At 41.6% G+C, this 12,777-nt stretch overlaps 1 long non-coding RNA gene across 1 annotated transcript; it reads left to right on the forward strand.

Moving 5' to 3' along the window:
• Positions 1 to 7,447: 7,447 nt before the first annotated feature.
• Positions 7,448 to 9,189, forward strand: LOC139027654 (uncharacterized). Its single transcript, XR_011479768.1, has 2 exons — positions 7,448 to 7,690; positions 8,390 to 9,189. It is a non-coding gene; the product is annotated as an uncharacterized lncRNA (long non-coding RNA).
• Positions 9,190 to 12,777: the final 3,588 nt, after the last annotated feature.

Here is a 12,777-nt window from a genome sequence, read left to right on the forward strand (position 1 = left end):
TACTCCAATCACATTATTATTYATATCAAATATGCAACAGAAAAATAGTTGCAATGTTTTTTTAATGCAACAACACAAATTCTTACCTCTTCTGCAGCGGGTGCTRCCGTTTTGCCATTTCACCACAGAGGGTATTGGAGCTCCCCTATGGAGGATGGACTTTAACCCAATTGAGCATCTCCCAATGCCAATTATAAGAACACAGTGATATTCATTTGAAATGCTACTGCTCTTTAACATTTCAGCTACAATCATTAAAAAAACATAAAAAATKGATACACTTTTATAAATTAGAACTATTCAAAATTTGCATGAATTAGCATAAAATAACATAAAATAACACACAGTAATATTATAGGCCGAACTCTAGAACCGTTCAAGCTAGAGACACCCAACCAACTTTCACCTGTTCCAGCTATCCTATTCTATCAACCATATTACTTCAAGACAAGCTAGCAAGCACACACATTTTCTTTAGGAAATGTACTTTTAGTTTTTACTTGACCTTAGTTACCACCAGTGAAGTGTTGCTTCCATGCAGTGGCAGATTTAGGTATAGGCGACATGTGCAGCTGCCCGGGGCGTCATCTTGCTGGGGGCGGCAYGGGGCGCCCGCACAAAAAAATGTGGAATTGTGACATTTGCGCGATCGGTTTTCTATCTCTCATTTGCACATTACGTCAATGATATTATGTGACCGTGTGGGACTGTAGRTCAATTAACCTTATCGGCGTGGGCGCCCTGATTCTAGTTTGTGAGCTAGGTAGGCTACTGCCTGGGAAGGTCTCGCACTCAAAGTACGAGATGGGGAGGGGGTGCGGGGGTAGGTTGACCTCAGGTCTCCCCACTGGAAGCCCGAGGTAGGGGGAGCAGGGGAATCTATCAAATAGCGCACCTCTAACTTTGTACAGTAATAATGCTACCAAATTAAACCACAATTCATTCATAATAGTGTGAATATATAGTTTCACAGACATATTGTTGCATTTTTGAAGGGGGGGTTCGCCCAGAGAGCGATACAAGCTAGAACCGCCATTGCTTCCATGTGAGACCAGTATGCCTACTATTACGGATGGGGAAGGGACATAATGTATGAATCGAATTGTATTGTGGTAAGTAGTTGATATTGTTTTTTTTTCTTTACTTACCTATTGTTCACTTAATACCTTTTTTGCACTATTGGTTAGAGCCTGTAAGTAAGCATTTCACTGTTGTTTTCGGTGCACATGACAAATAAACTTTGATTTGATTTACAGCAAGAGGTTGCTATAAGACCTGTTTATGTGTAAAACTTTTCTTTACCATTTGCCAGGCAAAATATCTTCCATAAATATATTTTCAGCACCATAAACTAAACTACCTATAGGAGTAGTATTGTAGATGTCCCCATCATGCTCATTGAGGTCSACCTTCTCCGAGGAAGGTTTAGAGAATAATAGTCTTGACCTTCAAATTATTAGACTGTGAATTTGCCTAATATTCACTGACATTATATAAAGAAAGACAGTAATTAAAATCACATAGGTTATTTGTATTGCTGACAGTCACCCCCTAAGATGATATACTGTATATAGGAAGAGGTCTCAGCCCTTTGGTTTATGGGAGGTTTCTGATCAACTATCGGTTTCTATTTGAGGGGTAGGCCAGACAGTTGGTTTTTGGGGATGTGCACTTTTGACCTGACGTCACACTCTGTGGGGGTATAAAATCCMCTGGATTTGTCTTCTTGTCATTCACGGTGAGAAAAGACAGGACAGTCACACTACGCGTAATTGAGGTTGAGAAAGAAACCGATAACAAAATGACGAAAATTGTGATGGCTTATATTGGATTCCTTCTCCTTGCCATCCAGTTTTCATCACACGTAAGAACTTTTCTAAGATTACTTACTCTTTAACATGTTTGTTTCGGTTGAACAAAGTGTATTTAATTAGGCTATCCATTCTGTAGAGTAAAGGCATTTCAACAGTATAGCTGCAACATTCAATATGGATTATTGTTGATGAACCATAGAAAATGAATCAATGTAGGCTTTATTTAGACTATCGACGGGTGTTCTCATTGACAAGCTAATGATGGCGCATATAATTGGTATCCGATGTTTTTTGTCTGACTGGCGAAATGTAGCGTGCGAGCGCGATGTGAAACGGTGACGCCTCCCATCAAATACTGAATCCTTGCTATAAAGTTACTCCAAGATGCATAGGCTAATGTAACTTGAGAGCGACGTTCTTTCTCCTCCACTGCGCAATTCAAATGCAGGGTATTGGCAGTTACCCTATAGGCTGTGGATAACATTCCCCTAAGGTGATGGCACTTACGACATGTCTTAAGTTTTGTAAAGCGCATGGCAATATGTTCTACGAACATAATGCACATGTTTATTGCCGTTTGGATTTAATCGGAAGGTATGTAGGCATATTGCGAATTGTCCCGAATCGTCAATTGCTTAAGCTTGACTTGTTTTTAACATGTGAAGTGTGTCGCCAATCCTCAGTCAATGACGCGACCCTCTGCTCTCCTGTTTTAGGTCCACGCGCAAAACGCTACCACACAGTCCCCTGCCATGAATGCTACGACCGAAGCTGGCGGCGCGAGTTCCAACACGACCAAGATGCCCGATGTCACGACCAAGATGCCCAATGTCACGACCAAGATGCCCGATGTCACGACCAAGATGCCCGATGTCACGACCAAGATGCCCGATGTCACTACCAAGAACATCACCATTCCCAAAGGAGCCAGTGCGTCCTTGCAGTCCAGCGCGGTCACGCTCCTCATCCACATTGCGGTGGCGGGTTCGCTCATACAGGGCCGCTTCTAGAGGACTTATGTGCACTGAACACACAGCCACGATTAACATCGGCGGCCTAGCTGGGCAAACTATGTTTCACAAATCAATTTTTACAATTTCGTCATGTGCGCAAATTAAGAGGTTCAAGTACCGGACGAGTACACCTTTCTACTTCACGGATGGGAATTCATATTTGCGCTTCAAACCAGTAGGCCTCAAACCAGTAGGCCTCAAACCAGTAGGCCTACCCATTCCGTGGACACTGGCCCCAAGCACATATGGCCTAACGTGTGGTCCACTCTATGGAGGCAGGCCATGAGGCTGTACGAAACGCCTTAATTGTTTGGTTCCTGTGTACAGACGAAACGGGTCGTTGATTGTTTTGCAGTGTACATTTTTGCTGTGCTAGGGGAAAATGTTGGTTGATGCTTAAGCATCCATTCGTCTGACCTGTTGCATGTGTCCATACAGTGGTATTTCTATTCCTGCAACTGCAAAGTATACTTTGTCAGAGGGTTGATGTACACTTGTGATTTTAGTTGCGTATCACATTTATATTGTAAATTCATCATGATATATAACTGTTGCAGCCTAATATGCGCATAGATTGTTCAATAAAGTTGACATGTACTTGTGACAATGTATGTTTCCACTTTCTCATAGGCTACAATAACATTTGAAATGAACATAGTCCTTAGTATTTTAAAGCTTGAAATGCCAACTAATTGGCTGTCACTTTTTAGTCTCCAGACCCTACACATCTAGGGTTTTCAAAGTTAACTGTCTTGACTTCCCACAATTAGGCCTGCAGCATGGGCTCTAGTGTCATGTCTGCCTTTTGGGCAAGTTTTCAGYCATTAACTACATGTGACTAGCTTAATTGGGTTGCCTTCTGTGCCTAGCTCAACTTTCAGTTTCATGGCACTTTGAACATGCTCATCTTTGCCTGCTAAATGCAAGACTTCTCTAGTAGGCTGCTCAGAAATACTTATTCCACTTCCCCTCGTGCTAAGTGATTAACTAAACATTTTAAAATATAAGGTGTAGTGTTCAAATATTTCAAGATGCATCCTTGAGTAGGCTACTAAACTTATAAATATGACTTCACGTGACCGTTTCTTTGCCTCAGTTTCGCACACATTGATGGGCTTTTACAATACATTTGTAGAATTATATGTACTGTTACTCCCACATTGTAAGAGTCACACTTGTGGTTGTCAAGCTGTACTTGAACCCTTTCTGCTGTCACTGATTGGTGTTTCACTATGGCGGAAGCATAGCTGTGTTTTGTACGGTGTTCCACATCAGCTAATTCCACTTTGCAACAACTTAGACAAAGTTGCACATCGTCTAAATCTCCGCTACTACAATCTGTCGTTGGAACAAAATGTATTTTGATAAAGTAAAAGTTTCAGCATCAAAATCTAACATTTTTGCAAACTGCTGTTTTGACCACTACCTCAGACAAAGTTAGAGGGTATGTAATATTTGTCTACTTCTCTGATATTCATGTCTGTCTGTTCGCGGGATCAAAATATTGACCATGGAACTTGCAATACAGCTTTAACAACTTTTCCTGAACAACTACCGTTTTGACCACTAACGCAATAAGTTAGACATTTTCAAAGATACAAAACATTCCCATGCTTTTCGAATCCGGAATTGGATTTGGAATCATATGTACTATTTCTAGATAGCGCCGTTTTAGTAACCCATTTCCTGTTATCTTCTAAAACCTCTGTCATTGAGATTCCAAAATGGAACCGTTGCTAGGATACTCATAAGATGCCAGATTCCATTTAAACCAAGTATCTTTCTGCATATTTAAGCATTCACCTTGAGCTAGCTGTATCCTGACTGGTGGTTCATACTAAATCTGCATCTCCGCTAAAATATTGAGAAGAATATTTAATCGCTTGCTTTTTTAAAGGTCTAGCAGACATACCAACTAAAATAGACAAGCTACTCAAACTGGATTGATAGCCTAAAATGGCTTGGTAGCTAGTTAGGTATTTGGTATTTTATTAGAATCCCCATTAGCTGTTGCAAAAGCCTACACATCAATACATACACACAATCTAGGTCAAATAGGGGAGAGGCATTGTGTCATGAAGTGTTGCTTTATCCGTTTTTTAAAACCATGTTTGTTCATTTGAGCAATATGAGATGAAACGGAGTTCCATGCAATAATGGCTCTATATAGTACTGTACGCTTTCTTGAATTTGTTCTAAATTTGGGGATAGTGAAATTACCCCTGGAGGAATGTTTGGTGGGGTAAGTGTGTGTGTCAGAGCTGTATGTAAGTTGACTATACAAATAATTTGGACTTGTCAATACAATATTTCTTATAAAAATAGGTGAGGCAGTCGGTCTTAAGTCTTATCCAAGAGAGACTGGCGTGCGTAGTATTTCTATCAGCCCTCTGATTACAATGAAGAGCAAGACGTGCCGCTCAGTTCTGGGCCAGCTGCAGCTTCACCAGGTCTTTCCTTGAAGCACTCGACCACACGACTGGACAATAATCAAGATCAGACAAAACTAGAACCTGCAGGACTTGCTTTTTGGAGGGTGTTGTGGTAATTTCCTGTATTACTCAATGGAGAGAGAGCAAACCACACACAAGTCAGTTATATTATAAAGTCCATCTTTAATTATATATGAGCTTCACCATAGCCCTTTTTGACTCTGGTCAATTCAGTGTCTATGAATGAATTCTCTGAGAGTGCTTACAACACAATTCTTAGAATCTTTTATAGCCAAGATACACCCCTCTCAACTTACAAGACGAATAACAGATCTTAGGAACATTACAAAGAACCTTTTACTTGAAAGAGGAGTATCCCATAGCTAGATAGCATTAGCTATAAATTATCATTCAGTTTGGTCTCCTAAAACGAGGTTCCAATCTCGTGCTTGGTACCAAAACATTACCTCATCCAATGGCATATATCAATTGTCAATTCTAGATACCCCCATCTCAAATACACCCCCTCTTCTCCCCACTCCTGAGAAGCTCACTAAGGGGAGTGAACCTCTAGGTCATATACTATGAAAGATAAGTTCAACATCAGAAGAGGTGGTATAATGGTTCCAGACACTGCCATACTCCTCCCCAGAAAGGAAAAAGAAGGAGTGACTGGATTACGACATAATGGGGCCCTTCACATGGTTTCACAGATGATTCACATATTACCAGACATGTAAAAGACAAGCCTGACCTCTCCCCTCTCTGGGCCCCAAGTGACTTTTCACTAGAGAGAAAGGAAAATTCAACTCCAACAGTATAGTCCAAAAGAAGACATTCTAATGACAAGCATAAAGATATCTAAAACATCTTATTTATATATGTTACCTAACTAATTCTGATTCAGCCACGACAAGAAGGTGGTGTCAAAAGAGAGCATCTCTTTTATACGGTCATACCTCTCCCCATCTTTACAAACATTGAATATATATGTTTTGACCATGACAGTTTACAATCTAGGTAACAGTAAGTAATTTACTCTCAACTTGTTCAACAGGCACCCCATTCTGTCACGACTTCCGCCAAAGTCGGTCCCTCGCCTTGTTCGGGCGGTGTTCGGCGACCTTCTAGCCATCGCTGATCCATTTCATTTTCCATTGGTTTTGTCTTGTCTTCCGTCACACCTGTTCCAACCCCATCAATTACATGTGTATTTAACCCTCTGTTTCCCCTCATGTCGTTGTTTACGAAGCATGTGATAAATAAAATTTGATTTGATTTCAAGAACTCCATCTCCATCTCCACCGCAGCCCCAGCCCCCCTACTTCCTGCAGCTATGGAGGATGGGCTTTAGACCAATTGAGAATCTCCCAATGCCAACCATAATGACACAGTGATAGACATTTAAATGCTACTGCTCTTTCACCATTTCAGCTACAAACATTAAAACAACTTCAACATTTTCAAAACTTTATAATTATAACTATTTACATGTTCATAATTAGCATAAATAACCCACCAACAGTAATTTATAGGTCTAACTCTAGAACCGTTCAAGCTAGAGACACCCAACCAACTTTCACCTGTTCCAGCTATCCTATTCTATCAACCATATTACTTCAAGACAAGCTAGCAAGCRCACACATTTTCTTTAGGAAATGTACTTTTCGAGTATTCACTTGACTTTAGTCACCGCCGGTGAATTATAGCTTCCATGTGAGACCAATAGGCCTACTACTACGGACGAGGAATGGACATATGAACCGAATTGCGTTGTGGCAAAAAGCTTATATTTACCGCAAGAGGTCGCTATAAGAGCTGCTTGTGTGTAAAACTTTTCTTTGCCATTTACCAGGCAAAATATCCCCATAAATATATTTTGAACAACATAAACTAGACTACCTGTATAATTATTATTGTTTGAAAAATGTCCCCATCATGCTCATGGAATCAACCTTCTCTGAGCAGGAAGGTAGAGAGAATAATTGTCTCAAACTCTTCAAATTGTAAACCAGTGAATTCATATTAAAGACAATGATTATAAACACAAAGGCTACTTGTGAATTCATATCAAAAGACAATGATTATAAACACAAAGGCTATTTGTATTGCTGACAGTCACACCCTAAGATGTAGAAGAAGAGGTCTCAGAGGTGTAGTTTATGGGAAGTTTCTGATAAACTGTAGGTTTCCATTTGATTGGAAGGCTGTACAGGTGGTTTGGGGGATGCGCAGTGTTGCCTAACGTCACACTCGGTGGTGGTATAAAATCCCCTGGGTTTGTCCTCCAGCCATTCATCTTGAGAAAAGCCGGAGGCAGGAAAGCTACATTACGCGTAATTGTGCCTGGGAAGAAACCGATAACAAGATGACTAAAATTGGGATGGCTTGCATTGGATTTCTTCTCCTTGCCATGCATATTTCATCACAGGTAAGAAGTTTTCTTCTAAAATGATGTACTTTTTACCATGTTTGTTTCAGATTAACCCAGATTTGAATTAGACTACCCATTATTCTGGAAAGCAAATGCATTTCAACAGGACAGGTGCAACATTCAATATGGCTCAGACATTTGTTACCATAAATGTATAATGTATAATTGACTGTTCTCATTGACAAGCGAATGATGGCGCGTATAATTGTCCTCAGATGTTTTCAGTCAGTATGATTGACGACATGTTGGCAAAATCTAGAGTGCCAGCGCAATGTGGAACGGTGACGCCTCTTCAGATAGGCTACTGAATCCTTGATGTAAAGTTACTACAACATGCGTAGGAGGGCTAATGCAATTTGAGCGCGACGTATTTAAAAAAAAAAAAAAAATCCTCCACTGCCCATTTCAAATGCAGGACGTTGCCCGTTACCCTATAGGCTATGGAAAACATTGTCCACAAGGTGATGGCACTTACAACATGTTTAAGTTTTCTAAGGTGCATTTTGTTCGAACATATTGCCATAAGGCTATTGTGTTTTTACTGCCTAGGCTACTCCGTGTGCCTAGCTGAACGTTTGCTTTTTTTTAAATTAGTCGGACGGAAGTAAGTCCTATTGATAATTGTCCCGATTCGTCAAATGTTTCAGGTTTACGTGTTTTTCACATGTGCCAAGCCCCTCTGCTCTTCTGTTTTAGGTCCACGCGCAAAACTCTACCACACAGTCCCCTGCCATGAATGCTACGACCAAAGCTGGCGGCGTGAGTTCCAACATGACCAAGATGCCTGACGTCACCAAGAACAACAACATTCCCAAAGGAGCCAGTGCATCCTTTCAGTCCAGCTCGGTSGCGCTCATCATACCMATCATGGTGGGGGGCTCACTACAGGGGCGCTTCTAGAGGGCTGTTGAGCAGTGAACAGACACCTGCAAGACTTAAACATCAGCGGCCTAGATGGGGAACACTTTTTTAAATGCATTTCAGAAAGGCAGTCATGTGCGCTCCTAACCCGAAGAGAGTCGGCCGCTTCAAACCAGTAGGCCTTCACACCTCACACACTGGCCCCATGCCCATAGGCCGAACAGTACGGTCCTCTCCATGGAGGCAGTCCATGATGAGAATGTACTGTACGGAACTCTGCTCTTTTAACCGTTTGGTCCCGCAGTTCCAGTATAGACACCAGGGGGTAGTTTAGTAATTTCTTAAGAAGTTAACATATCTAAAGAAATGTTGGTTGATGCACTTTGAAAATAAGGTATAAATGCACTAACAGTGGCATTTCTGCAACTGCAGTGAGTATGTTGTCAGAGGCTTGATGTACACTTGTGATTTATTTCTAGAATATGGAGGTATATGAGTTAGCATATGTGATATTTAATTGTCTAAATCATGATGTGATATGCTTAGATTTGTTTTTATGGCCAGGTTCAATAAACCTTTGAAATGTAGGCAACTTGTGACAATTTTCTTGTATAATAAAAAATGCTTWAACATAATGTTGCCTTCTCTTGTCTCTAAATTCTRAAGCTTGACCTGCCAAGTAATTTGCTCTGTTCCACTTGTCTCCAGCCCCGTTATTGATCACATAGCTAAGCCCAGGGMTTTYWWAAGGTAGACCAGGTTTGACGTGCCACAATTTAAATCCTTATTTTAGAATGGGGTATAGGAATGTTTGCCTTTGGCCAGTTGTGACATTAATGCCATGTCAACTAGGACATGTCTTGGCCTAAACAGTTAAGCTTCCTGACAGTTGACTCACTTGTAGGCTGCTTTAATTAGATTGTACTTTACCYTAGCTACATTGWCCTGTGACCAGTCAWTTACAAACTAGCCTACAAAGATGTTCAGGGGAAGGCTGGCTGTAAAGTATGTTTGAACTAACTAGTTTCTTGACACTTGGTCTTGCTAGTTGGCTCTCAGCCAAAGGSATGGTTAACTTTTTAGAATGGTGACGTTGATCCCATAAGTCTCAACCGGGCGTTCTAAACTGACTGGTCATACCAAGGATTTTGTTATTTATAGTTTTACCTCCCTTGAATCAAACATGCCATTTTACATTACTGCTATTAGCCCATACAGTTTGTTCTCAATTCTGTCCTAGATCTGAGATCAGGACACTATTTTGAAATGTATTWACTTTTTTGGCACCATCTATTTTTCAACTGATACGGTGGGACCTTAAAGCAARGTTTGAGTCTCACCTTTCCAGTGGGGTCGTAGTGTGTAGACTGTTCATATGCTACAGCAAGTCAGAGGCTGTTCAGACTAGTCCCAAGATGGTTGTAGAGAAACAATGTGTTTGCTAGTGATGTGAGTAGAGCGGTTTTCAGGATGTCTCATGGTCTTACTAACACACCTTACACAAAGGCAGATGCGGTGGATTGAGATGCATCCAATGTAAAAAACACCCATCTTAACTGACTTGTGGGGATTTAATGCATATCGACCTTAAGGGGTTTGAAACGATGCTGTAGATCGGTCATTTTCTATTTGTTTTTGTGGCTTACCTGTTTTGCATGTTGGGCATTAATGTGTCACATCAGTTTGTTAAAAAGTATTAAGCTGCATACAAACATGGTCTCTCTTTGCTTAAGGCAGCTCCAAAATGCAGGTGTTTCTAGATCTAGAATTTCTTTCCCTCTGGTTGCACATTTAACAGTTGATAGAAATGAGGTAGAACTGATTTAAGTTTCCCTGCATTAAAGTCTCTGGCCACTAGGAGCGCCGCCTCTGGGTGAGCGGTTTCCTGTTTGCTTATTTCCTTATACAGCTGACTGAGTGCGGTCTTAGTGCCAGCATCCGTCTGTGGTGGTAAATAAACAGCCAAGAAAAGTATAGATGAAAACTCTCTTGGCATAGTGTGGTCTGCAGTTTATCATAAGGTACTGTACTTCAGGCAATCTAGAGACTTCCTTAGATTTCATGCACCAGCTGTTGTTTACAAATATGCACAGACCGCCGCCCCTCGTTTTACCGGAGTGTGCTGTTCTATCTGGCCGGTGCAGCGTATATCCCGTTACCCGAATATCAATGTCATCATTCAGCCTCGATTCCGTGAAACATAAGATATTCATTTTTGATGTCCCGTTGGTAGGATATTCGTGATCGTACCTCGTCTAATTTATTGTCCAATGATTGCACGTTGGTGTGTAATATTGACGGTAACGGCAGCTTTCCCATTCGCCTTCTGTGAATTATATTAATCATTCATTAATCAAACTTTTACAGATGCACAATCAAGAGCAAATAAAATGTGTTGCTTGTCGAGCGAGGATTGGAAAATGTGTGTAAAAACACCAGACAATTGTTCAGCACAGTGCTTTAACACGTATATTGTCTGGGCCTGGGCCTGTGTGCATTACATCACCTGAAAAATGTCAAAACATCAGCCTGTTGAACAACAAACCTTTCATACATTTGTAATGATGCTTCCATTTGTTTTACCTCTGACACAAAGTTGTCTGATTCAAATGTTGAGAAGAAAACATTCAGTTCTGTCACGACTCCCGCCGATGTCGGCTCCTCTCCTTGTTCGGGCGGCGCTTGGCGGTCGACGTCACCGGTCTTTTAGCCATCGCCGCTCCACCTTCCATTTGTTTTGTCTTGTTTTCCCGCACACTTGGTTTACATCCCCTCATCACTCTACGTGTATATTATCCTCTGTTTCCCCCATGTCTGTGTGTGTAATTGTTCGTTACGTTTATTGTATGACGCGTGTGGCGGATGAAGATGGGTAACATAGATAATTAAGATTTATTTGCATAATATGCTTATGTGATATACTTGTTATTAGAATGTATCCCTTTGGACTCTAGTGTTGGTAGTTGCACTTTTCCCTCAGCTAGAGGCTCAGTCACTTGGGGCCCAGAGAGGGGAGAGGTCAGGCTTGTCTTTCACATGTCCCTGGTGCTATGCAGAATATCAGAAAGGGAAGAGGACAGAATCGAATATTGTCTTCATATGTGAATGTGTCTTTTCCTATTCTTAAACCATGTGATGGCGTGATTAATGTGGACAATTACTTGTCTCCACAATGTTGTGCGCAAGTCACTCCCTCCTTTGGCATTGGGGGAGGTGTATGGCAGTGTCTGGAACCATTGTATGTCCTCTCTGATGTTGCACTTATCCTGAATAGTGTATGACCTAGAAGCTCACTCCCCTCAGTGAGCTTGTCCAGGATGGGGTCAAGAGGGGGTTACTTGAGATGGGAGTATCTAGAGTTGGACAATTGATTTATGCCTTTACGATGAGTTGGTGTTTTTTGTGCTATGAAGCACCCGGAACGGGAATCAGAACCTCGTCTTAGGGACCAAACTGAACGATATTATAGTGAATGCTATCCCTTGCTTATGGATACTCCCCTCTCAAGTAAAAGTCTTTCTTTGTGAACTGTTCCTAAATATCTGTGGTTTGTCATGTCAAACGGGGGTGGATCTTTGCTATAAAAGATCTCAGTAGCCATTGTGTTGACACTCTCAACGGTTCATTAGAAATGGTGAATCGTTGAAAGTCAGTGCTAATGCAAAATTSTTATTATTAAAGATGTAGTTTAAGTATAACTCTGACTGGTGTGTGAAGTTTGTCTCTTCTCATTTGGTAATACAGAAATTAACCACCACACGCGTCAGGCTGGTTCTTCCGGGTATTGTTTTGAACCCGTGGTATTGTATTGTTGTACATTATTTTGTGTGACCAGTGCGCTATTCGCTTTTGCCTTTGGCTGGAGTGTTGTGACGCTGTTGCGTCCGACTGATTTCTGTTGCGTCCGACTGATTTGCTTCTTCCAATTAAAGTGTGCCTGTTCACTCATCTCTGCTCTCCTGCACCTGACTCCAGTTAACCAGTTGCGCRCACAGTCTGACAGAATTACACACCACCATGGAGTCAGCAGGAGCAGGTACCCCGGTTATAGGGGTCGAGGAGCGCATCAGAGAACACGCGGCGATGCTGCAACATCTCGGCATCGCGATGGACCGCGTCGTCCAGACCATGGACCGCTGGGAGAGACAGAGTCCCTCCAGCGCCTCCACCAACACAACAGGGGTTACCACTACTCGTCCCTCCTGTACCCGGTCCCAGTGAGA

This window comes from Salvelinus sp. IW2-2015, linkage group LG4q.2 (assembly GCF_002910315.2).
Source record: "Salvelinus sp. IW2-2015 linkage group LG4q.2, ASM291031v2, whole genome shotgun sequence".
Taxonomy (NCBI): Eukaryota; Metazoa; Chordata; class Actinopteri; order Salmoniformes; family Salmonidae; genus Salvelinus; species Salvelinus sp. IW2-2015.